Source organism: Rutidosis leptorrhynchoides, chromosome 5, assembly GCF_046630445.1.
Source record: "Rutidosis leptorrhynchoides isolate AG116_Rl617_1_P2 chromosome 5, CSIRO_AGI_Rlap_v1, whole genome shotgun sequence".
Classification (NCBI taxonomy): domain Eukaryota; kingdom Viridiplantae; phylum Streptophyta; class Magnoliopsida; order Asterales; family Asteraceae; genus Rutidosis; species Rutidosis leptorrhynchoides.
The window spans coordinates 391,359,646-391,383,736 of record NC_092337.1 but is presented as its reverse complement, the minus strand read 5'-3'; the positions used below and the strand labels follow the sequence as shown (position 1 = coordinate 391,383,736).

The 24,091-nt window shown below is 35.7% G+C and overlaps 1 long non-coding RNA gene across 3 annotated transcripts; it reads left to right on the top strand.

The window, feature by feature from the left end:
* The first annotated feature begins 871 nt into the window (after nt 1–871).
* LOC139847337 (uncharacterized) lies at nt 872–8,867 on the top strand. 3 transcript variants are annotated; one of them, XR_011759454.1, is made up of 7 exons: nt 872–1,261; nt 1,422–1,507; nt 1,660–1,741; nt 6,873–6,962; nt 7,150–7,431; nt 7,521–7,945; nt 8,321–8,867. It is a non-coding gene; the product is annotated as an uncharacterized lncRNA (long non-coding RNA). The 3 variants fall into 3 exon arrangements; XR_011759452.1 differs by having other exon boundaries at nt 6,873–7,431; nt 8,321–8,865; XR_011759453.1 differs by having other exon boundaries at nt 872–1,337; nt 6,873–7,431; nt 8,321–8,865.
* Nucleotides 8,868–24,091: the final 15,224 nt, after the last annotated feature.

Here is a 24,091-nt window from a genome sequence, read left to right as displayed (position 1 = left end):
AAAAGAAAAAAAAAATCTAAGCATGGTGGATGATGTCATTAATCTAAATAATTTTGAATTAAAAATTAAATCTTATTAATTAATTATTATTATTAAATCTTATTAATAATTATTTTAATTATTAAAATTAAATAATTTTGAATTATTTTAATTAATTATTTTGAATTAAGTACGAGAAAATATAAAAGCTAGGCATAGGGAAACCAATACTAAATTTATATTTTAATTTACAATTTTAAAATAAAATGACAACCAATATTATATCTTATGATTAGATATGGATTGTTTAATATGCATTTTAAGTGTTTGATGAAATATTCAGCTGACGAGTTTCTCAGTCGGACTATGTGGTTCCACGGGTCATTAAACTAAATAACCTTAGCATTAACGTTCAGTTAATACCTAAAACATATTACTACGTATTTAACTGTTTCGTTTAAACAAACCCGTGGTTACACGGGTCATTTCACTAGTATACACATAGATATATGAAAAAAAAAAGAAAAAAAAATTGTCAAACCGAACCGAACCGAACCGTTGCATCAAGACAACTTACTTGATGTGCTTTGATACGTATTTAATTTGAGATTTGAGATATAATTAAAGAAGAATCAAAATTCAAACTAGACCGTGGACACCTTTTTTTAAAAATATTCACAATTCTAAGACCAGTCTTCTTTTAATTTGCAACTAATCCTTTCCTCACATAAAGCGTGAGGTCCCATCCAATGTGTCAGACTCTCCATCTCTCAATTTTAAGCCTTCCACGTGTACACACTATCTGATTTTCTTTATTTATTTATTTATTTTTAATTTAATTAGAAAAGAAGAACACGTGCCTCCTTCAATCCCTATTATGTTCGTCCGTCGATTAATTTCTCTCTCCAATAAAACTTTGTCACAGATCCGCTATATGTTCGTCCGTCGATCAAAACTAGCAACGATTGTTTGTACAAACACCGTTAATTCTGAATTCGCCATAAAATTACCTACATATACATAGAAGATGTTCATCGTCTACCCTAATATCATGGTAGACGACGCTTCTGATATGGAAACTGGGTTGTTACTTAACCCTAATAGATCGGGTTTTTCAATTAGGGTTTTCCGTTGTGAATTTTTGATCCTTGAGGACGATGATACTATATAAATTTTTGGATCTTCAACTAATCGATAGAATATTACTTCCATAATACAATTTTAATTTGGAATTCAGGGTTGTCATCTTCAAGGATTATCAGCCGTTTGCAACCGATTCCTGGTACTAGTCTACCTGTTATGCAACATTTGGTTCATATTCAATATCAAATTTCATTGAAAATTTATCGCTGAATGTTGTAAGTATTCATGATTAAAAACCTTTGATTTCATATAAACCTTTGTATTTTCTAATTTCAATTTGTATTTGTTTTTAATTTCAGATTAAGTGTGTAGATTCCCTGCAAAGCAAATGTTTTCTATCGATGATTCATATCATCTGCCTTGTGAAATTTGTAGAACAAATCAGGTTTCTTTTTATTATTATTCTATTTTTAATTATATTTTGTAGAAAAAATATGATTTTATTGATGGTTGTCACTACTTTTAATTATATTCATATCACTAATCAGCTTTACTTGGTTTAGCTTTTTATTTCTTCTTTTTCCCTATTATTTGCAGTTGTTGTTGAAGGTGTCTTTTCCTGAGATAGTTGCATAACTTTTTATGCTGCTTGGTCACAGTGTTTTCTTACTACGTGAAGGTATGTATCTAAGAATAAGCATGCCTCTGTTCATGATGGTCATTATAATTGTTACTATATTTTTTGTCTGTGCTTTATATCTGTTAGAAATAGGAGGTTATGTATATTATTTGTGGAAGAGAGGATTGATGATTTAGAAGTTTGATTGATCTTGAAGGCTTTGTTTATTACTTGATTTGCTTATTGAATTGCTTTGTTGCTTGATTACAAATGAGAGGTGAATCCATCTATTTATACTACACCATGGACTAGTCTAGAATACTTCATCATCTAATATCTAGATATTTCCTAAGTATTCTCATGATAATTCTAGACTTAGATATTTTACAAGATTATTCTACACACATTCTACACACTTTCACTACTACATATTACAAGAAGTTTCTACATAATGGGCTATAATCTTGATCCAAAATATTTGTATACTTGCAAGCCCAAATCCAAAACAAATAGCCCACAATCAAGTTTAGTTTCCAACAGCCCCCCTTAAACTTGATTTCGTCACTCCGAGCATATTCCGTAATCTCTGAAAAGTCTCGTGTTTTAGAGGCTTTGTGAAAATATCAGCAACTTGGTCGAATGACTTCGTGTACTTTATCTGCACCTCTTTATTTGTAACACACTCCCTGATGAAATGGTATTTCGTATCGATGTGCTTGCTTCGATCATGGAAGACTGGATTCTTTGCTAGAGCAATCGCAGACTTGTTATCCACATATATCTCCTAGCTTCCTTTTGAAAAAACTTAAGCTCATTTAGTAACTTCCTGAGCCATATTGCATGACAGGTGCACGATGTTGCTGCTACAAACTCGGCTTCACACGTTGACAGAGTCACAATGGGTTGCTTCTTCGAGCTCCATGTGAACGCCGTATCTCCCATATAGAACACAAAACCGCTCGTACTCTTACGATAATCTATGTCTCCAGCCCAATCACTATCACTGTATCCAACTAGCTTGAAGTGCTCAGAAGGCGAATAAAACAGGCCATAGTCAATCGTACCTTTGATGTAGCGAAGTATCCTCTTGGCCGCCTTCAAGTGATTTATTGTAGGTGCTTCCATGTATCGACTTACTAGTCCAACTCCGTAGAGAATATCTGGCCTCGTGCAGGTTAGGTACCTCAGACTTCCAACCAAACTCTTGTATTGTGTTGGGTCCACCAAGTATCCTTCATCATCTTTTGACAATTTGAGATTGCAATCCACCGGTGTATTCATTGACTTGCAGTCATTCATTTTAAACTTCTTGAGCACCTCATTCGCATAACCTTCTTGGGATATGAATATTCCTTCTTTCTTTTGTTTTACCTCGATCCCAAGATAGTAAGCCATAAGTCCAATGTCGGTCATCTCGAACTCCCGAACCATTGCTTTCTTGAACTCCTCAAACATTTTGGGATTACTACCGGTGAATATCAAGTCATCCACGTATAGGCACACAATCATAACATCTCCATCATTGCTAACTTTGGTGTAGAGGGCATGCTCATGGGGGCATTTCGTAAAGTCATTCTGTTGGAAATACTTGTCTATCCTGCTATTCCATGCCCGAGGCGCTTGCTTCAACCCGTATAAGGCCTTTTTCAATTTTAGCACCTTATTCTCTTGGCCTTTCACGATGTATCCCAAAGGTTGTTCTATATAGACTTCTTCTTCTAAGTGGCCATTAAGGAACGCGGATTTGACATCCATTTGATAAATCTTCCAATTATGTTGAGCCGCAAGTGAGATTATCAATCTTATAGTTTCTAGACGAGCGACGGGAGCAAATACCTCGTCATAGTCTATGCCGGCTCGTTGACTATATCCCTTCGCCACCAACCTTGCCTTATATCTTTCAACTTCACCTTTGGAATTCTTCTTGGCCTTGTACACCCATTTTACACCAATAGCCTTATGTCCCTTTGGTAGTGTGGCAAGATCCCACGTATTATTCTTCTCGATTGCTTGAATCTCTTCGTCCATAGCACATTTCCACTTTTGGCTTTTTGTTGCGTCTTCATAGCCTATTGGCTCACAATCGGCAAGAAGGCAGAACAATGATAGATCCTCCATAGGCTGTGTTACCTCGTACAACTCCTCAATGCTCCTTGTGTGATGTTGTAGCCTACTTGATTCTCCTCCTGATGTTGGTGTCACTTCATTAGGTGTAGTGGTTGGAGTATGTGGAGAGTGCGGAGATGGTGTACTAGAAGGTTCTTGAACTTCTAGATATTCTTCGTTCTTTGCAGTACTCTCGAATGGATAAGGGAGAAAGTCATAGTTCTCCTCTTCGGGAACATTCCAATCCCATGTTGCTTCTTCATAAAACACCACGTCTCGACTTGAGATTACTTTACCATTCTTGGGATTGTATAGCTTGTAACCCTTTGAACTTGAGTCATAACCCACGAATATGAGTTTCTCGCTTTTATCATCGAGCTTCGTCCTCTTCTGATCTGGCACATGAGCATATGCCACACTTCCGAACACTCGAAGGTGTGAGATGTCGGGCTTCCTTCCACTCCAAGCTTCAATGGACGTTTTGTTCTTGACACTTCTAGTGGGCGAGCGATTTGATAGATAGATCGCACAGTCCACTGCCTCAGCCCAAAACTCCTTAGGCATCCTTTTGCTCTTTAACATACTCCGGGCCATATCAAGAATGGTCCTATTTTTTCTTTCCGCAACACCATTTTATTGAGGTGAATACGGAAGAGTTAGAGGACGTTGTAACCCATTGTTGTCGCAAAATTTCTTGAATTCCTTGGATGTGAACTCTCCTCCACGATCGGATCTCAACGCCTTTATGGTGAGACCACTTTGATTCTCCACAAATGCTTTAAACTTCTTGAACATTCCAAAAGCTTCCGACTTCTCTTTTAGAAAATAGACCCATGTCTTTCGACTAAAATCATCAATGAATAGAATAAAATATCTATTTTTACAAAAAGACGGTGGGCTGATGGGTCCACACACATCCGTGTGAATAAGTTCTAGAGGTTTCTTCGCTCTACTAGAAGCTTCTGTTGGAAAACTGTTTCTGAAGTGCTTTCCTAGAAGGCATCCCTCACATATTTGATCCGGATGATTAATTGGAGGCAAACCCTTCACCATTCCTTTACTTGATAATAATTTTAACCCTCCAAAATTTAAGTGCCCGTATCTCATGTGCCAAAGCCAAGAATTATCTTTGAAACATGCTTTTAAACATCTTGGAATGTCATGTTGAATATTTAGCATGAACATCCTATTCGTTGACATTGGCACCTTAGCAATCAAACCTCCTTTTTGGTCTCTTAAAGAAAGAGTACGATTTATCATGTGAATATCATAGCCTTTCTCTAAGAGTTGTCCAATACTCAGTATATTCGTCTTCATATTAGGCACATAATACACGTTAGAGATAAATTGATGCCTTCCATTTTTCAAGCGGATGAGAATCTTACATTTGCCTTTAACCGGGACTTTAGAGGAATCTCCGAAGGTGATATTTCCACTAATTACCTCGTCTAACTCCACAAACATGTTTTTGTCACCGCACATATGGTTGCTTGCACCCGTGTCGAGATACCACAAATTTGATTCTCCGTTATCTTCACCTTTGCATGCTAGTAACAAAGTGTTTTTCACGGCTTCGGTATCTTCTTGCACTAAATTTGCTCTTTCTTGCACGTAATTGTTTGACTTCTCGCATTCCGAAGCATAATGGCCAAATTTATGACAATTATAGCATTTGGTTTGAGAATTGTCATACCTTGGCCTTCTACTTGTGTAGCCTCTCCCGCGACCTCTTGTCGGGTGAAAATTTTGACTTCTTTCTTCATTTCTGTAAGAACTATAACCTCCACGTTTGATATATCCTTGTCCTCGTCCTCGGCCACGTACTTGACCAAGACCTCGTTGACTCGTTTGATGAGTCTTTTCACTGCTCTCTTCCTTGAAAGACAGTTTTGCTTGTAAAGCTTGCTCCAATGGCTCCTTATTATTCTTATTGAACCTCTCTTCATGGGCTTGTAGTGAACCCATGAGTTCATCGATAGTCATTGATTCTAGATCTTTAGATTCTTCGATGGCTACGACTATATAGTCGAATTTTGAATCTAATGATCTAAGAATCTTCTCAATGACTCTTACATCACTTAGAGTTTCACCATTCCTCTTTAATTGATTGACAATCGCCAAGACTCTTGTAAAATAATCGGAAATTGATTATGAGTCTTTCTTATTTAAGGATTCGAACTCACCTCGTAGTGTTTGTAGTCGAACCTTTTTCACCTTTTCAACTCCCTTGTGAGAATTCTCCAAGATCTCCCATGCTTTCTTGGCGGTGGTTGCACTTGCAATTTTCTCAAAAGCTCCATCATCTACACTTTGTTGGATGATGGAAAGAGCCTTTTGATCGTTCGTCTTCATTAATTTTTTCTCCTTGCCGAGAGGACCTTTTTCTGCAGGTTCCTCATAGCCTTCCTCCACAATCTCCCATAAGTCTTGTCCACCTAGGAAGGTCTTCATTTGGATGCTCCATCGATCATAATTATCCTTTGTGAGGCGAGGAAATGTGATGACATTGTTGGCCATCATCTTGTCGAACCAAGCTCTTGATACCAATTTGTTAGAAATAGGAGGTTATGTATATTATTTGTGGAAGAGAGGATTGATGATTTAGAAGTTTGATTGATCTTGAAGGCTTTGTTTATTACTTGATTTGCTTATTGAATTGCTTTGTTGCTTGATTACAAATGAGAGGTGAATCCATCTATTTATACTACACCATGGACTAGTCTAGAATACTTCATCATCTAATATCTAGATATTTCCTAAGTATTCTCATGATAATTCTAGACTTAGATATTTTACAAGATTATTCTACACACATTCTACACACTTTCACTACTACATATTACAAGAAGTTTCTACATAATGGGCTATAATCTTGATCCAAAATATTTGTATACTTGCAAGCCCAAATCCAAAACAAATAGCCCACAATCAAGTTTAGTTTCCAACAATATCTTTATTCGAATGTTCTTTTGCATAACTGAATGTTAACTTGACATTGTAAAAATGGTTATTAATGCTTTGTAATTGGGTTATATTGTTAACATTAGTATATGATATGAAGATACTTCTCTCTATGCTGTATCAGGTTTAAGGGTGTGTGAGATAACGCAATGATATGAGCATGGGAAGAATGGACAAGAAGCATATTTCAGAAAATAATCATTCTAACGAGTTTGTTAGTTCATGTTTTTCATTTACTATTAAATGAGTCAATGTGAGTTATGCTTTATCTTTAACATGTCTAAGTATTAAAAGAAAAGCTAGAAGGCAAAGGGGTCTAAAAGGACAAAAAGTTTACATAGAATGCGTTCAACATGCTTATTTTCCTGATATGTAAAATTGTTTTTGTTCGGTCGATGGAGTGAGGTTTGGTATTGGAGCAGGCTATTAGCATATTAAAAGGGAGGTGCACCTGGGTTCAAAGTTGCATTTTTTGGTGTGATCAACTTTTAGCTATGCTAATGAAGTTGAATTCATTGGTTTCGGTTCTTCATAATGATGATTGATTCTGAGAGTATAAATGATGATTCGATTACGTGCTCACTGTTAACTATAAACATTAATCGTGCATAGGATTTGGAAGCATAGTGGGTATCAGCAAAACAATGGCAGTTTATCAAAATGGGAAATTAATTACACCACCGGTAAGTGTGCATTCAGAAGCCGTGTTTCAAGCGCCTAAAATGGAATGAAAATTATTCATCTGCTGATTTTTATCTTCTGATACTTGCAGTGTGACAGGCATTTACGCACGTTGTATTGCAGTGGGGAAAGACCTTTGAAAGTGGCTAAAAAAGTGATTGCTTCAGGTTATCTTTAGCAACTTATAAACTCCTAATTTGTAAATAGAATAAAGTGCAAAAGTACACGGAGTAAATGCCTGTAAAGTGCAACAAATACCGGCAAAAAAATGACTTGATGTATTTGACAAATACCGGGCAACCACCAGATAAAGTGCAACAGTACACGGAGACGGATGGTATCTCTTTAACTTGACAAAGCTGCACACTTGAAGTGTTCAAGTAGCTCTTCAACTTGAATGATCCTGAAACCTTTGAGTTGGAAGCCAATAACACGGGACGTAAAATCTTAATCAACTAGCAGTGTGCAGCTACTCTTCTTAAGGATTGCAGCATCACATCATATTTGTTTAAACCGGTTTGTATTTTGTTTATTTTCGTTTAAACCAGTTTGTATGGTTAATAACTATTCACCATTGAAACGAATTTGCCATTTTAAGTTTCCTCAATTTTAGGCTATTTTAATGCCTGTTATTTTACATGGGTTTAGCTCAAGCTTTCATGGACATTGAATACATTTGTGAAGCCTGTCACTCAATGGAATGGACAACCCAACTGATTTAATGCTTAGGATAACTTGTATTTATTGTCGAGTTGTCTAGGATAGCTTGTGCTTATTATCGAGCTTATTAATAATCATGCCATGTCCTTTTTTATTCAGGTTGCAAGCTACAATAGGATTTTATTTCAGTCTCATGCTTATGTATCTTTTTCTTTTTTCTATTCTTCGCAGGTGGTGTTCCGTCCTTGCATGTGTGGTAAAATGGATCCGGGTAATAATTCGTATAAAAAAATGATCCATAGTGGTGTCATTTCATAGGTGATCAGCAGGTGTGTAAATTGGATATTCCGGAAAATTTATTTTTGTATTGTTATCCCGATTATTTTAAATGTTTCCGATTGATAAATGTTGATTTATGTGAGTGATAACATGTACGTGCTCTTTTTATATTGTCAACCGGATGATTTCAGGCATAATCTGAATGTTATTGGCCTCAGTCGTTTGACAATGACTGATGTGCATTTACACAAGTCAAGTGTAACCACCAGTGAGTTTGGTAAGTGGCTAGCCAATTCAGAGTAGTTGCATCTACGTGTAAATGATGTATGAACTTACTCGATATTGTAAACCCCATAATCCTCTATTGCATCTAGATGTTACCAAAAGTAGAATATTAAATAAGAAATGTGGTTAACTTAGTGCCCTCTATCCCGATCAAGAGATTTTAGATGCATTATTTAGTTGTGTTTACATACATGAATGAGTATTGGTTTCATTATTGCTGATTTTAGAGCTTGAATGTTGTTGTGGAGCCGTTGTCAATTTTTGGTGTTGGTATAGCCCATGATAGTAAAATTGTTGCTCCAATTAGAAGGAATGTTGATTGAAACTACTTTACTGCTTAAAAATGAGTTTATCCTATAAATGTTATATGTTTTGTTTGTAACTTTGTATAGTCTTCTGAAATGAAGGTTATGTTTCGGAGATTTCCTTTTATAATTTTACTAATTATTTTTTCACTTGTCTATAACTCTTCCTTTCTTTTCATGAGTAGACTGCCTATACTTTTAGTTCGATATAGAAAATCATCATCATTTAAATAAAAAACAAAATAAATAACAAATAGTCGACTTATGAAACTAACTGGTCTATGATCTTAACTAACTTATAATGCATTACGTTTTGTTGCCGTGCAACGCACGGGCTCTTACAGTGATATAATTTTATCTTACGTTCAAGTTGTCCAATTACAATTTTTATAAAGTATCTTGTAGTTGTTCTACTTCAACTATATTTATTTTGTTATTATTATGGAGAAAGTACATGAAATAAACTTCGGTGAATTCATTATGAAACAATCGATTCTTACATTGTAATTGTATCTATTAAAAACGTTTACAATACTAATCGTTTCAATACATTTACTTACATTACAAATGTTATCAATACTGAATGATTTCTTCACTATAATTGTATAATACAACTAATGAATTTCAATGCTAACGTTTTCGAATACTATTTTTTAGAGCTACTATGCAATGCACGAGCTCTTACAACTCATGTATAATGTTATTTTTGGGCCACACAACATGATAACATGCCAGTTTTAGTTGTATCAAAACATTTGCTTTCAATATAGATATTATCAATATTGAATCGTCGTTCTAATTGTATCGTACAGCTAATCAGTATCAATAATAAGGTTTTCGAATACTATATATTACAAAAGTATTCAATTGGCTGATTGTTATTATTGTTCAAATGTTTGATTGCGTATGTTTCTCTTAATTTGTAAGTATGTTAGATGATTTTCTTTATTTGCGTCAATTTTGGTACCAGAACTACAGTTAAAGTGATAGAAAGTTATTTAGATGGCTGTTTGAAATACAATCCGTTTTGTTCGAATAGTATTAAATTGAGTAATGGTTAACGTTGACACGTGTATTATACCGAGTTACTACTAATGTATCAATAATAACATTTTCGGATACAATTTTTATAATCATATTACATATACGTTTTCAGTTGTTTAATTAAGATTCTCCGTGCAACGCACGGGCTCTCAAAGGCTAGTTTATAATAACTCGCGACTTCGCATAATAAATATTACTAGTCCGGAACCGCCCGCGCGTTGCGGCGGGGGTTTTCGGCCTGCGTATTCATATTTAACGTAGCGTTGTGTATTTAAAGAGGGGAACATGACCCATGTGTTAAGCGCCGTTTTAGATGTCGTTGTGTTAAGCGTTTTTTAAAATGTATCCGTTTCGAACGTAGTTAGTTTTGTTTTGTTCAATAAATTTTTTCGAGTGTAACAGTGCAGTCGGAAAAATTTAACTCCCGGCGAACAGAAGGATACGGGCTGTCGTTGTGTTTAGCGTTTTTTAAAAAATGTCCGTTTCGAACGTGGTTAGTTTCTTTTTGTTCATAAAATTATTTCGAGTCTGACGCTGCCGTCGAAAAAATTTAACTCGTGGCGAGCGGGAAGATACGGGTTGTCGTTTTGTTTAGCCTTTTTATGAGAAATGTCCGTTTCGCGTATAGTTAGTCCCGTTGAGTTCATAAGATTTTTTCTATTTGAACGGTGGTCTCTGAAAAATTTAACACGAACCGAGCGAGAAGATAGGGCTCGTTATAAAATCGGGTGGAATTAGTTTCTTTTACTTTAATAGAATTATATATTTACTCTTTGTACCCCTGGAAAATTGTGAATTTGAGGGGCCGTTGTGTAAATATAGTTGAAGTTGAGGGGCCGTTTGTAATGTGAACGCAAACTCAAAGCGACAATCCGATATAACTGAAACTACGATATCGGTCACCACACTTAGTATATAAGGGTTAATAATTAGTTAATAATTACCAATCTAATAATTATTATTTTTTTGAAAGATCAAAGAATTTTATTAAATTACTGAAATATTACTAGAGAATGATAAAACGAAACTCGAAACCTACTGAATGATTTAAGTATAAACCTAGTATGAACAAGTATAACGATAACACGAGAGAAAAAAATACTACACTCGAAAGGAAATGTATATCGACAGAAAAAGGCTCATATACACAAACTAACATCTCGATAGAGTCATACTTGATAATTCAAGCTGAGAATGAAATGAAAATACAGTGCCGTCAAAAGCGGCTACAATGTACCTCATTCCACCTCACTTAGACTCTTAGCAAAATGCAAGAATGAGATATGAGCAAAAAACCTGCTTATTAACCGATACCCACAGTTGGGTTTGGGTTCATGTCCAACGAAGAGGGATTAGTTAGCCATAAAAGCCAATCCAGCTTCAAATTTTTTTCACGACAATTTAACCACTCGAAGGATTTTGATTGAATGTCGGATAGTAATTTTGGGATACTTGTCTCGATTTTCCAAAAACAAAATCATTTTGCCTTTTCAAAAGTAAGTAGCAGGAGACCCAAACGACCGCTTGCCAAATGTGTTTTTCTGTTGAGGTGATAAAACTCGAGGATGATGCATTGGTTAATTCGGTGACATTATTATAGGAAAGGCGATTTAGGTTCCACCATTTACGGATTCTATCCCAAAGGTCTTTCGCTTTTTGACATGTAAGAAGTGTGTGGTGGAGTGTTTTTAGATCATTGTCACATAAAGGACATCTAGTTGAATGTAGATCGATTCCCCGATTATCAAGTTCAGTGCGGACCGGAAGTATCACACCCCCAGTTAGGGTCTGGGCGAAATGTGACTTAATATCAAATAAACCAACATATTATAATATACGAGAACAATACTACATGATAAAATCAAACTTTATTGAGAGTACGCAACGGAATAAATGAAATGTCGTTACAATGACAGAAATATAGTAAATGTTCAAATGTAATAGTAATAAATGCGATATCTCTTGATCCTATGTCCAAGTAGCATCATATAAGCAGTAGATAAGTAACTTGATCAAACAGCACCTGAGACAAACATGCTAAAGTGTCAACCAAAAAGGTTGAGTGAAGTTCATAGGTTTAACAAAAATGTTTGACCGTTGTTTTAGACCACAAGATTTAGTTTGTAAAGTTGATCTCGCAGGATCAAAAAGTAATGCCAATGCGTGATATTTAGACTAAACGTTCAAGTTTGCCCCAAAGACAAGTTGTGTATATACTTGTCGGTTTAATTTCATTATTAAGTAATACAAAGACTTAGTCAAATGTATCGGGGACGTTACTCCCGATAGGCCTACCCCCAATAATTAAGCAGGCATTTCGAGCAATTAAAAATATCACTGTAGGGAATTAGTCGGACATAGCCGGGTATAGCATAGTTTTAACAGTTGGTACTTGTGTCTAAATTGTAAATAGTAAAAGTAGCATGTGTCTCACCCCAATAAAAGTAAATAAGTTTGCTAGCAATAAAGAGTGGGGCTATGAATTCACCTTAGTAAGTAGAGAGATGAGCTAGTTATTCCTCGGAATAGAAAGTTGGATGAGTGAGCAGAAAAGTCAACCTATTGACATTTAAGAGTAGTAAGTGTTTTGCCCAAGTTTAAGTTTAAGTATGTAAGTGTTTAAGTATAGTTTGTTTTACTAAGTTTCCATTCTCAGTAAGTTTCTACTTTTAGAAAGTTTCTATTTTTAGAAAGTTTCTATTTTTAGTAAGTTTCCCATTTTAGTAAGTTTATAATTAGAAAGTTTCTATTTTAAAAATGTTTCCATTTTAGGATACTTGCCATATTAGATATACTTCCAATCACCCCTTTCCCTTCGAATGGCCATTTCAGGTCTAGGGGCTTGAGCTACATGATCCTTTAAATCAGAAAATCCAAACCCTTTCGCCTAGAGTTTCGTAGAAATCATTCGTCAAGAAAGTTCGAAGATCTATATATCTCTAATATATATCCCAAAATGTTTTTATGCGTTATAATATAGGTAGTATAGTATATGTGTTAATAATAGCATAAGTGTAAGTGTTAAATAATAGTATAAGTAATATTAGGGTTTCATTAATTAATTAGATTTAATTAATTAGAGTAGTAATTAATGATTAGGGTTTAGTAATTAATAACTAGGGTTTAATTAATGTCTAAGGTTTAATAATTAATTAGGGTTTTAATAAATTAGGGTTAGGTTTAGGGTTTTAATTAAAGTAGTATAGTTTAGGTGTAATTAGGGTTTAGTATAGATATATGTATGTAACTCGTGTATATGTATATGTGTGTGTGTATATATATATATATATATATATATATATATATATATATATAATATTTTGTTTTTTTACATGTATATATATATGTATCGATATGTATATGTATATATATAAGTTTATTTTGTTTCCTTAATTAACACAAACAAATCTCCTAATTGTTATCTAGGGTTTTGAAGATCAAACTTTCCTTTTCCCTTTTTTTTTCTAGTCGACATACATACATACATATTAATATTTTTTTTTTCATGTATAGATCTAGGTGTGTTTATGTATATGTTTATGAATAAGTTTATAACATGAAGATGAATTAAACAAAACTCAAAGTTTATGTAAATAAGTTAGGGTTTATGTTATACCTTTGAAGATTCGAAGACGACTAACAAAGAAAAGATGAACACGACGAAGATTGAAGATCAAAGCCTTTGAAGATTCGAAGAACACCTCGAAGATTCTTGAAGAACACGAAGAACGTGAAGAACACTTGAAGATCACCTTGAAGATTTATGATGATTTCGATGGTGGTGGTGTAGGGTTTCGGTTTTGGGAGCCAAAACTAGGGAGAGAGGGAGAGAGATTTGGGAGAGAAAATTGTTGTTGTGATTTGGTACAATGAAAAGGTTTAGGTTAGGTCTCTATTTATAGGGAGAATAGGAAAATTCTAGAATTAGGGTTAGGGTTAGATTTACTTAGGGAACAAGTTAGTTTGAAGAGGGGGTTAAAGAGTGTTGCTTGGGCTGAAAATTTGAGGGGCAAAAGGGTAATTTTACCCTTCCAAAATCGGCTAGGGTTTAATGGGATTAGGGTTTAACTTTTTCACTTAAGTCCTTATACTTTAGATTAGCTTAAATGGTTCCTTATTTATCTCAGTTTAATTATTTTAAGTACACAATATTTATTTGTTCATGAAAGTTAATTAAGTTATTATTTTTATTAACTTGTCAATTAATGTACTAAGTTAATTAGTATATTTTAGAATTCTTAACGCTTAACCATTATTGGTTAAAGTTTAATTATTAAGTTTAATTATATTGTTGGGCATTTAATATGGAAAAATATAGAATGGAAAAATTGAGGGTCGTTATAGTACCTCCCCGTTATTGAAAACTTCGTCCCGAAGTTTTAGGTAGATTCCTCGTTTGCATCAGCAGTTGAGAAGAGATGGGGATAGTTCCGTTTCATTGGTCTTTGCGTTCCCAGGTATATTCGGGGCCTCTACGCGAATTTCAACGGACTTTAACGATAGGTATGTTGCTTTTACGCGTTTGTTTGACCTCTCCTTCCATGATTTCAATAGGTTCTTCAACGAAATGCATTTGCTCATCATTGCGGACATCATCCAAAGGAATAACGAGTGTGTCATCAGCAAGACACCGTTTAAGATTTGAGACATGAAACACATCATGTACTTGGCTAAGTTCAGTTGGTTGTTCTAATCGGTACACCACGGGACCGACTCTTTGAGTGACTGTGAAAGGTCCAACGTATCGTGGACTGAGTTTACTTCGTATACCGAAGCGAACAACACCTTTCCAAGAGGATACTTTCAACATGACTTTATCTCCAACTTGGTATTCGATGTCTTTCCATTTCTTATCGGCATAGCTCTTTTGTCGGCTACGGGCAGATTCTAAATGTTGCTTAATTTGTACGATCTTTTTCGGTAGTTTTGTGAATGATTTCAGGACCAGTTAAGTGTCTGTCCTCGAGTTCATCCCAACATAAAGGGGAGATACATTTTCGTCCATATAAAGCTTCAAAAGGTGCAGCCTTAATGCTGGAGTGATAACTGTTGTTATAAGAAAATTTAACCAAAGGTAGATGTCTATCCCAACCTTTTCCGAAATCGATTGCACAAGCACGTAGCATATTTCCATGGTTTGGATAGTTCGTTCACTTTGACCATCAGTTTGTGGATGATAGGCTGTACTCATGTCAAGTTGAGTTCCAAGAGCAGATTGTAAAGTTTTCCAAAATCTAGAAACGAATCGACCGTCGCGATCAGAAATAATCGAGACAGGAACTCCATGACGTGAGACAATTTCTTTAATGTAAAGCTGTGATAATTTTTCCATCTTGTCAGTTTCCTTGATCGGTATGAAATGTGCAGATTCATAAGGCGATCAACTACGACCCAAATAGTATCATTACCGTTCGAAGTCTTAGGCAACTTAGTAGCGAAGTCCATAGTGATACATTCCCACTTCCACTGCGGAATATCGGGTTGTGTCAACAGACCAGAAGGCTTTTGATGTTTGGCCTTGACTTTTAAACAAGTGAGACATTTGCTAACATAAGTAGCAATGTCGGCTTTCATGTTAGGCCACCAGTAGAATTCCTTCACATCGTGATACATCTTACTGGAACCGGGAAGAATAGAATATCTAGTCTTATGTGCTTCATCCAAGACTAGTTCACGGAGATTACCGAAGCGAGGAACCCAAATTCTGTTGCCAAAGTACCGTGTACCATTAGCTTTCACTTAAAGTTGGTTCTCGAAACCAATAGGTCCTTCACCTTCGATAAGTGTCGGTTTAATAGCTTCCAATGGAGCTTCACAGATTCGCGAGATAAGATTTGATTTGATCTTCAGGTTTAGAGCACGAACACGTTTAACATCGTCCTTTCGACTAAGGGCATCGACAACTACATTCGCCTTGCCAGGGTGATATTTTAGCTCACAGTGATAATCGTTCAATGTCTAGAGCCATCGGCTTTGCCTCATATTCAGCTGTTTTTGATCAAAGATGTGTCGAAGACTTTTATGGTCAGTGTACACCATAAAATGGGTACCATACCGATAATGTCTCCATATCTTTAATGCAAATACCACGGCACCTAACTCAAGGTCATGTGTGGTATAGTTCTCTTCATGTTTCTTCAACTGCCTAGATGCGTAGGCAATAACCTTTTCTTGTTGCATTAGAACGCAACCAAAGCCTTGCTTCGAAGCATCGCAGTAAACAACAAAGTCGTCAGTACCTTCGGGTAAGGATAGAATTGGGGCTGTGGTCAATTTCTCCTTCAGAATCTTGAAAGCAGATTCCTATTCTTCGGACCACTCAAACTTCTTCCCTTTTTGAGTTAACTTTGTAAGAGGTTTAGCAAGTAGGGAAAAAATCTTTTATAAACCTTCGATAGTAACCGGTAAGTCCCAAAAATTGACGAATATGCTTCGCAGTCTTTGGTAACTCCCAGTTTTGAATAGCAGTAATCTTAGATGGATCGACATGTATTACGTTTCCATCAACAACATGTCCAAGGAATTGTACGGTTTTGAGCCAAAACTCGCACTTAGAAAATTTAGCATAAAGTTGTTCCTTTCGTAAGAGTTCAAGAATCATGCGCAAATGTTGCTCATGTTCTTCCTCACTCTTGGAGTAGATCAAAATGTCATCAATGAAAACAATGACGAATTTATCGAGGTAAGGTTTGAAAACACGGTTCATAAGATCCATGAACACAGCAGGAGCTTTGGTCAAACCAAAAGGCATGACACAAAATTCATAGTGCCCATAGCGAGTGCAAAAAGCAGTCTTAGGAATATCGGATTCCTTGACTCTGAGTTGGTGATAACCGGATCTCAAATCAATCTTTGAATAGACGCTTGACCCTTGGAGTTGGTCGAATAAATCATCAATACGCGGAAATGGATAACGGTTCTTGATAGTAAGCTTGTTAAGTTCGCGATAATCAATGCACATCCTTAACGTACCATCCTTCTTCTTAACAAATAGAATAGGAGCTCCCCATGGGGACAAGCTTGGATGAATGAAACCTTTATCCAATAGTTCTTGGAGTTGGTTGGATAATTCCTTCATCTCGGAGGGGGCTAAACGGTATGGAGCTTTAGCAATAGGTGCAGCACCGGGAGTTAAATCAATTTGAAATTCAACTTGTCGAGGAGGTGGAAGACTAGAAAGATCTTCGGGAAACACATCGGGATAGTATTTAACCACTGGTACATCGTCAATACTATTCTCTTTCGATTCAATCATCTTAACGTGGGCTAGAATAGCTGGATAACCTTTCATAAGGTATTTGTGGGTTTTGATACATGAGATAATATTGAGATTGGAACCACTCTTTTCACCTTGGATGATGAGAGTCTCTCCATTTCCCAATGAAACATGAACAGTTTTATCGTAACACATGATAGCAGCATGTAATGGACGTAACTAATCCATTCCAACTACGATGTCAAAACTTCCGAGCTCGACCGGCAAAAGGTCTATCTTAAATTCTTTATTGGCTAAGATTAGGTTGCAGTTTTTATAGATTTTATCGACTTGCATGATCTTTCCATTGGCTACTTCTACTAATCGTTTAGTTTCTAAGGGTTGAGGCTTTTCAGTAAACAGGGTACAAAAATCACTAGACACGAAACTTCTGTCGGCACCAGTATCGAATAAAATAGTGGCATAACAATTATTGACAAGATACGTACCCGTGATGACCTCATCCTCATCTCGAGATTCAGCAGCAGTAATAACAAACGCACGACCCTTCGCAGCAGTAGTATTAGTTCCAGGGGCAGGATTATCCTTCTTCTTGGGGCAATTTGGACTAACGTGTCCCTTTTTCCCACAAGTATAACATGTAGGAGGAGCTTTGGCTGGAACAATAGCCTTATCCTTTGGAGGAGTCTTACACGTCTTAGCAACGTGTCCCACTTTCTTACACAATGAACAAGTAGCAGTACACTTCCCCGGGTGAAGCCTCTCACAACGAACACAGAAAGGATAGGTACCCTTATAATTCGTCCTTGTACTATCCGTAGGCTTCTTACTAGCATTTTGAGTTGAATCTTGAGATGACTCAAACTTCCTCTTACCATCATTACCCTTGGTCTTAACCTGCTTACTAGCTGACGCTCTTCTTCTCTTGGCCAACATCAAATTTTGTACCATGAGAATCACAGCATCAAGAGTAACCTTCTCGGCAGCAATGACATTCTACTGAACATCCTCGTGGAGACCTTCAATATATCGTTCAATCCTTCTAGCTTTGGTAGGAAACATCTCGGGACATAGAGTAGAAAGCTCAAGATAACGGTTGGTGTAGCTTTCAATATCAGTTCCCTTTACCTTGAGTTCCCAGAACTCAGCTTCAAGTTTCTGAACTTGACTTCAAGGACATAATTTATTAATCATCATGCTTTTGAGTTCGTCCCATGGAATTGTATTAGAATTGTCAATCCCTACGGACTTGGCATGAGCAGACCACCAAGTTAAAGCATTACCACCTAATGAGCTAGTGGCATACTTTACTCGATCGTCATCACCACAGCTGCAAATACGGAAAATGGACTCCATCTTCTCGAACCAACGAACTAGTTCAACACCTTCTTCATTTCCCTTGAATGCGGGAGGATGACAGTTTGTAAAGTCCTTGTATGAAAAAGGTTTCGGTTGAGGATTAACATTATTAGCTTGAACGCTGCCTTGGGCGGCAGCAAGCAACTGTTGGAATTGTTCGGTGGTCAATACGATGTTGTTAACAGTAGGTGCAGCTGGACGAACCATGATGTCACTACATAGAAGTGAACATAGGTTTGGTAAGGTGACAAGTTATAAGTTTGGGCATTTATAAGTATGAATAAAATAAAGCATTGATATCACATGATATTAATAGAACACTTTATATTATTAGAACGAGGCATTGAATAAGCCTTTTTAATACACGATTCGGAAATAGAAATAGTTTAAGGCATAGCCTTTACATAGATAGGAATTGGAAAAATAATCTAGGGAATATTAAGATTGAAGTAATCTTCATATTTCTTCTTCTCATCCTCCATCTTCTTCATAAACTCATCAACTTTATCGTTCATCGCCTTTTGCTTCTCATAGAGATACTCGAGGTTATCATAGAGGTTAGTAACGCGGCTGTTGACTGCGTTGTTATCATACCCCTTTAAAGCAAGCTACTTGTTGACTCGATTTCTTTACATATCTAACCAGAAATCAACATTCTCCTTGAGATGAGCAAGCGATTGCTTTCCCCAACGGGTGTTACGTTCTTCCTCATACTTCACCAACTTTATTTCTTTCTTTAACTCCACGTTTTCCTCCAAAAGTTTCTTAATTTTGCGATCCTTCTCATCCATACGAACCTCCACTCTCGCTACGTGGCGAAGCAAACCTTCCAAGTTTCTCTCGGTATCATTTCGCAGGCTCATGATCTCATACTTAGTGATGTTTCGCGAGGTGTATATAAAATAGCTTATATTTTTACAGGAAATACTATTAAATACGATACAATTTTACACAAGATATTTATTTATTTAGAGAATGGATATACTTAAACCTTGCTACAACACTTATAGGCAGTGTACCTAATCGTACAGTAGTGTAGTTTTTAGTAAGTCCGGTTCGTTCCACAGGGAAATCTTTAAACAAAGTTTAACGCTATATTAGTTTACTTTTATAAAAATACAAATATATATAAGTAATATTATTATTATAAAGGGGGGTTTTTACCGTTTAATGACTGGTTTGTCGATTTTAAAACTTTAGTCGCAGTTAAAACCAAATGTAAAATAAAAAATAAATACAAGACTTAAATTAAAGCGTAAAGTAAATAACGATAATGAAATTGCGATTAATAAAAATGCGATAAAATAAACTTGCGATAATTAAAAAGTACGATAATTAAAAGTGCAATTAAATACAATAACAATAAAAATTCGATAATTAGAAGTGCAATTAAATATAAAATAAAGGAAATTAAATATGAAATAAAAGAATTATGCTTATTTAAACTTCCGTAATCATGATGTTTGACGTGTTGATTTTAGTTTTATGCCCATGGGTTAATTGTCCTTTGTCCTGGATTATTTAATATGTCCGTCTGGTTTTTGTCCATAACAGTCCATCAGTCATAAATATAAAGTGCGAGTGTCCTCGTCAAATTATCCTTATACCCGAAGTTAAATATTCCAACTAATTGGGGACTTAAACTGTAACAAGATTTTAATCCGGATGTCGACTGAGTGTAACCCAAGGTTTTAATATTTTGTTATCAATTATACCAAGTGTCCTTGTACATAATTTCACCCCTGTTTTAATTATTCTAGTGACTATTAATCCATTCCCGTGTCCGGTTAAATGAACGATTATTCATACATATAAATACCCCGCCCATCGTGTCCGATCGAGTGTATATGGTAATTTATAGGGACGCCCAATTGTAAATCTTTATATTAACATTAACAAACTATCATTTAGTTAAACAAATATAAAGCTCATTAATAGCCCATAGTCTAAATTCCACAAGTGTCGTTCTTTTGTCCAAACCCCAATTATGGTACAAAGCCCAATTACCCAATTTTAGTAATTAGCCCAACATCATGATTACTTCGGATTAAATAAGCATAATAATAACTTAGCTACGAGACATTAAATTAAAAAGGTTGAACATAACTTACAATGATTAAAAATAGCGTAGTGTTACACGGACAGAATTTCGACTTACACCCTTACAACATTCGCTAACATACCCTTATTATTAGAATTATAATTAAAATTAAAATTAAAATATAAATTATAAATATAAATATATCGTATGAATGGAGAAAAGAGAAAGATAGATAGATTTGTGGTGCACCAAAGCTCGATTTTTATAGGCATGTGGGCTGGAACTGGGGCTCATGCGATTGCATGGATTTATGCCTTCCAGGTCATGCGATCGCATGGCCAGCTGGGGAGGCTCATATTTGGTTGTTTTCTTCTGCCGACGGTTTTATAAATAATATAATATATTAAATAATTATAAGAATTATTTAAATATTATATTATATTTATGTGCATAGTTGACTTGTAATTTTTAGTCCGTTGCGTTGAGCGTTGAGAGTTGACTCTGGTCCCGGTTCCGGATTTTCGAACGTACTTGCGTACAATTTAATATCTTGTACTTTATGTTTTGAATCTTGTACTCTTGTAATTTTGAGACGTTTCTTATCAATAATTTGAACCTCATTGATTGTATTTTGTACTTTTAAGCTTTTTGGTCGTTTGCTTCTTCAATTCGTCGAATCTGTCTTTTGTCTTCACCTTTTATTATTTAAACGAATATCACTTGTAAATAGAACAATTGCAACTAAAAGCTTGTCTTTTTTGAGGAATAATGCTATGAAATATATGTTCGTTTTTAGCATTATCAAATATTCCCACACTTGAGCGTTGCTTGTCCTCAAGCAATATCGTCTTGAAATACTAGAATCACTTCTTTATTCTTCACACTTTGTACATCAGTGATTTCTATACGGCGGTATAAACAATGATAGTAACGATAGAACCATGGTTAAAGGTGGGTGTGTCATCCACAGTTGCCTCGGGTTTAGGTCAACGACACTTGCAATCAAATGGCCGATTTACTTTCGGTTTCCAAAGCAAAGTGCACATTTGAAAGGCGGTTTACAGTCCCACATGACTATGAAAATGTAGATCCTTAAGAAAATTGGATCTTTATGAAAATATTTGATCTTTTGAAAATTCAATCTAGCTTTTACCCTAGATAAGTTTTCCGGAATAACCCTTCACCGGTGTTTGCAAAATATTTTTGTGGGTTTGGTGGGTTTCAGATTTGAAAATTTTAGCTCAAAACTTGCGGTTTTGTGTCACCCACTTGCTAACCTTATATTTGGAAAGCGACACGTCCAGTTTACTTGTCCCGTATATTACCTTTCGATAAACTACCGTCTAGTTGTAAAGGAAAGCGTTGAACAAGCAACTGTTAAGGCAATGTCCCCTGACATGCTTTTAATTATGGTCTATAACGTGTCGGGCGCAATTACTATCCTTGGTAGGAGCAATAGTAAAGCTCACCCTTATGATTTTTCGGTCTGGCACAAGGTCCTGTCTTTGACCACTATGCAACCACCGTTCTTACGGTTGACACCCGATTTGGTTCAGGTGACCTAATGAATTCCAGGTGAATTCCTAGGATTTTACGTTCAATGGTAATGAACACATTGAAAATGGGTTTTCAGAAAACAAATCGGTTTTAAATTGATCAAAATATTTTCTCGTTCAAGCTCGAGTTTAGATATCATCGAATTCCATGAGTTTGTAATTCTCAATCTTTAAAGTCAATCTCAAGGATTGAGTAATATCAGTCTTAAAAGCTGATTTTTAATCTTTAAGGAGATTATCCTTTCTGGGGGTCTGATTCATTAGTCTTATCAAGCTAATTTGCACGGCGCCCTCCTCATTTTACGAGACAGATCCTCTCATGGTTAGGATAAGTCTGACCACTTGGCGACCCTGTTTGATGCTGAGGTCCGTGGATTTCCTGCTGATTTTAGAGATGACTTTTCTAGATTTTTCTTCAACCTACAGCTGGTCTGGACGACAACTTCTTGACCTAAATCAAGAAGCGCGTGTCTTTTTCGGAAGACTTTACTTCCTTTTAATGATGGAATTGATTCATCGTGTAGATCCATCTCTTCTTTTCTTTCATCGGGTAAAATGGTTTAGTTTAGTCCAAAGCAAAAGTATTTTCAGTTATTTGTTACAGATATATGTGACATATGTTTAAGATAACTTGGTAAATTTTCCCACACTTGGCTTTTATTTTCCTTTTTATCGTCCTCTATTCCATTTTAAATGAATTTCAACATTTTGGTTTGTTTCTCAATTTATGTCCTTTCCGAGGTTACAATAATTTCGGTGTTAACACCTAGTTTTATCGTTCATAAATATGTATAAACATGGTTTTGAGTTCATTTAATTGAAAATTTTGAAAATTTTTACTAGAATTGGGTAGTCAGTATATAAGACTAGGGCTGTTCTTTATTATCAGAGAGCACTAGATTCTAATACAACTACTACGTTACTAGTATTTTTAATGGTAACCAAGTGTATAAAGATAAAAATTTTAAAAATCCGAAAGAATTTAACCCCTTCCCACACTTAAGATCTTGCAATGCCCTCATTTGCAAGAAATCAGTACAATTTAAATTATTGAGGTTGATTAGCGTAGAAATGATTAAATTTTACCAAAGTTTCCAAACATATTGGCGTTTGTTTGCTGAATGATAAATGGTGCATATCATTTGTTCATTTCGTCTGTTGTTACATCACATTTATTTGTCATCTTGTCGTCAAAATTAGTAGCTTTTGCTGAACTTAATGCCAGTCTTTGAAAATGCGCTGTTTTACCCTGTTTTGTACAATCGACAATATACATACATACAAATATAATTATGCATGGCAATTTGAAATGTGACTTAATATTCCACTTTCAAATTCTAAATATGAAATATTAGTACACAATAATAATAAAATAATAAAAATTACACAAATATATCCAATAACATAAGTTTAAACATGAAAAAGTCAAAAGATAAAAACATAAAAATCATAAAAATAACCAAATGGAACTAAATCAGTCTGGATAGGGGTTCCAGTTCATCTCATCGGGTGGGTTCCATTGTTGGTTATAGGTGTTCTGATAGGCTTGGTTATAGTCATACCGGTTAAAGGGTGGTCGGATATCGGGGCTATGTGGCGGAAAATGAGCAGGTCGAGTAGGTACATAGTTATTTGGTACCTGATATGATAGCTGGCTCATGATTTGGTGCTAATGAACTAACCAGCTATCGTGTTGGCGTCGCCTATAATCCTCGTATACTCGCTCGGAGTTCCACTGCTCATACATACTATGTCTTGCCGCGTTCGTCATTGCTTCCTCATCTATACGAACGTGGACGTCAAGAATAGCATCTCGAAAGACATCCCTAATGTCTTCCGCCTCCTCCATTTCCTCGTCTGAGCCTCTCTCTACCTGAGGATGAGATCCCTCATAGGGTACTGCCTGGTTACGTCTAC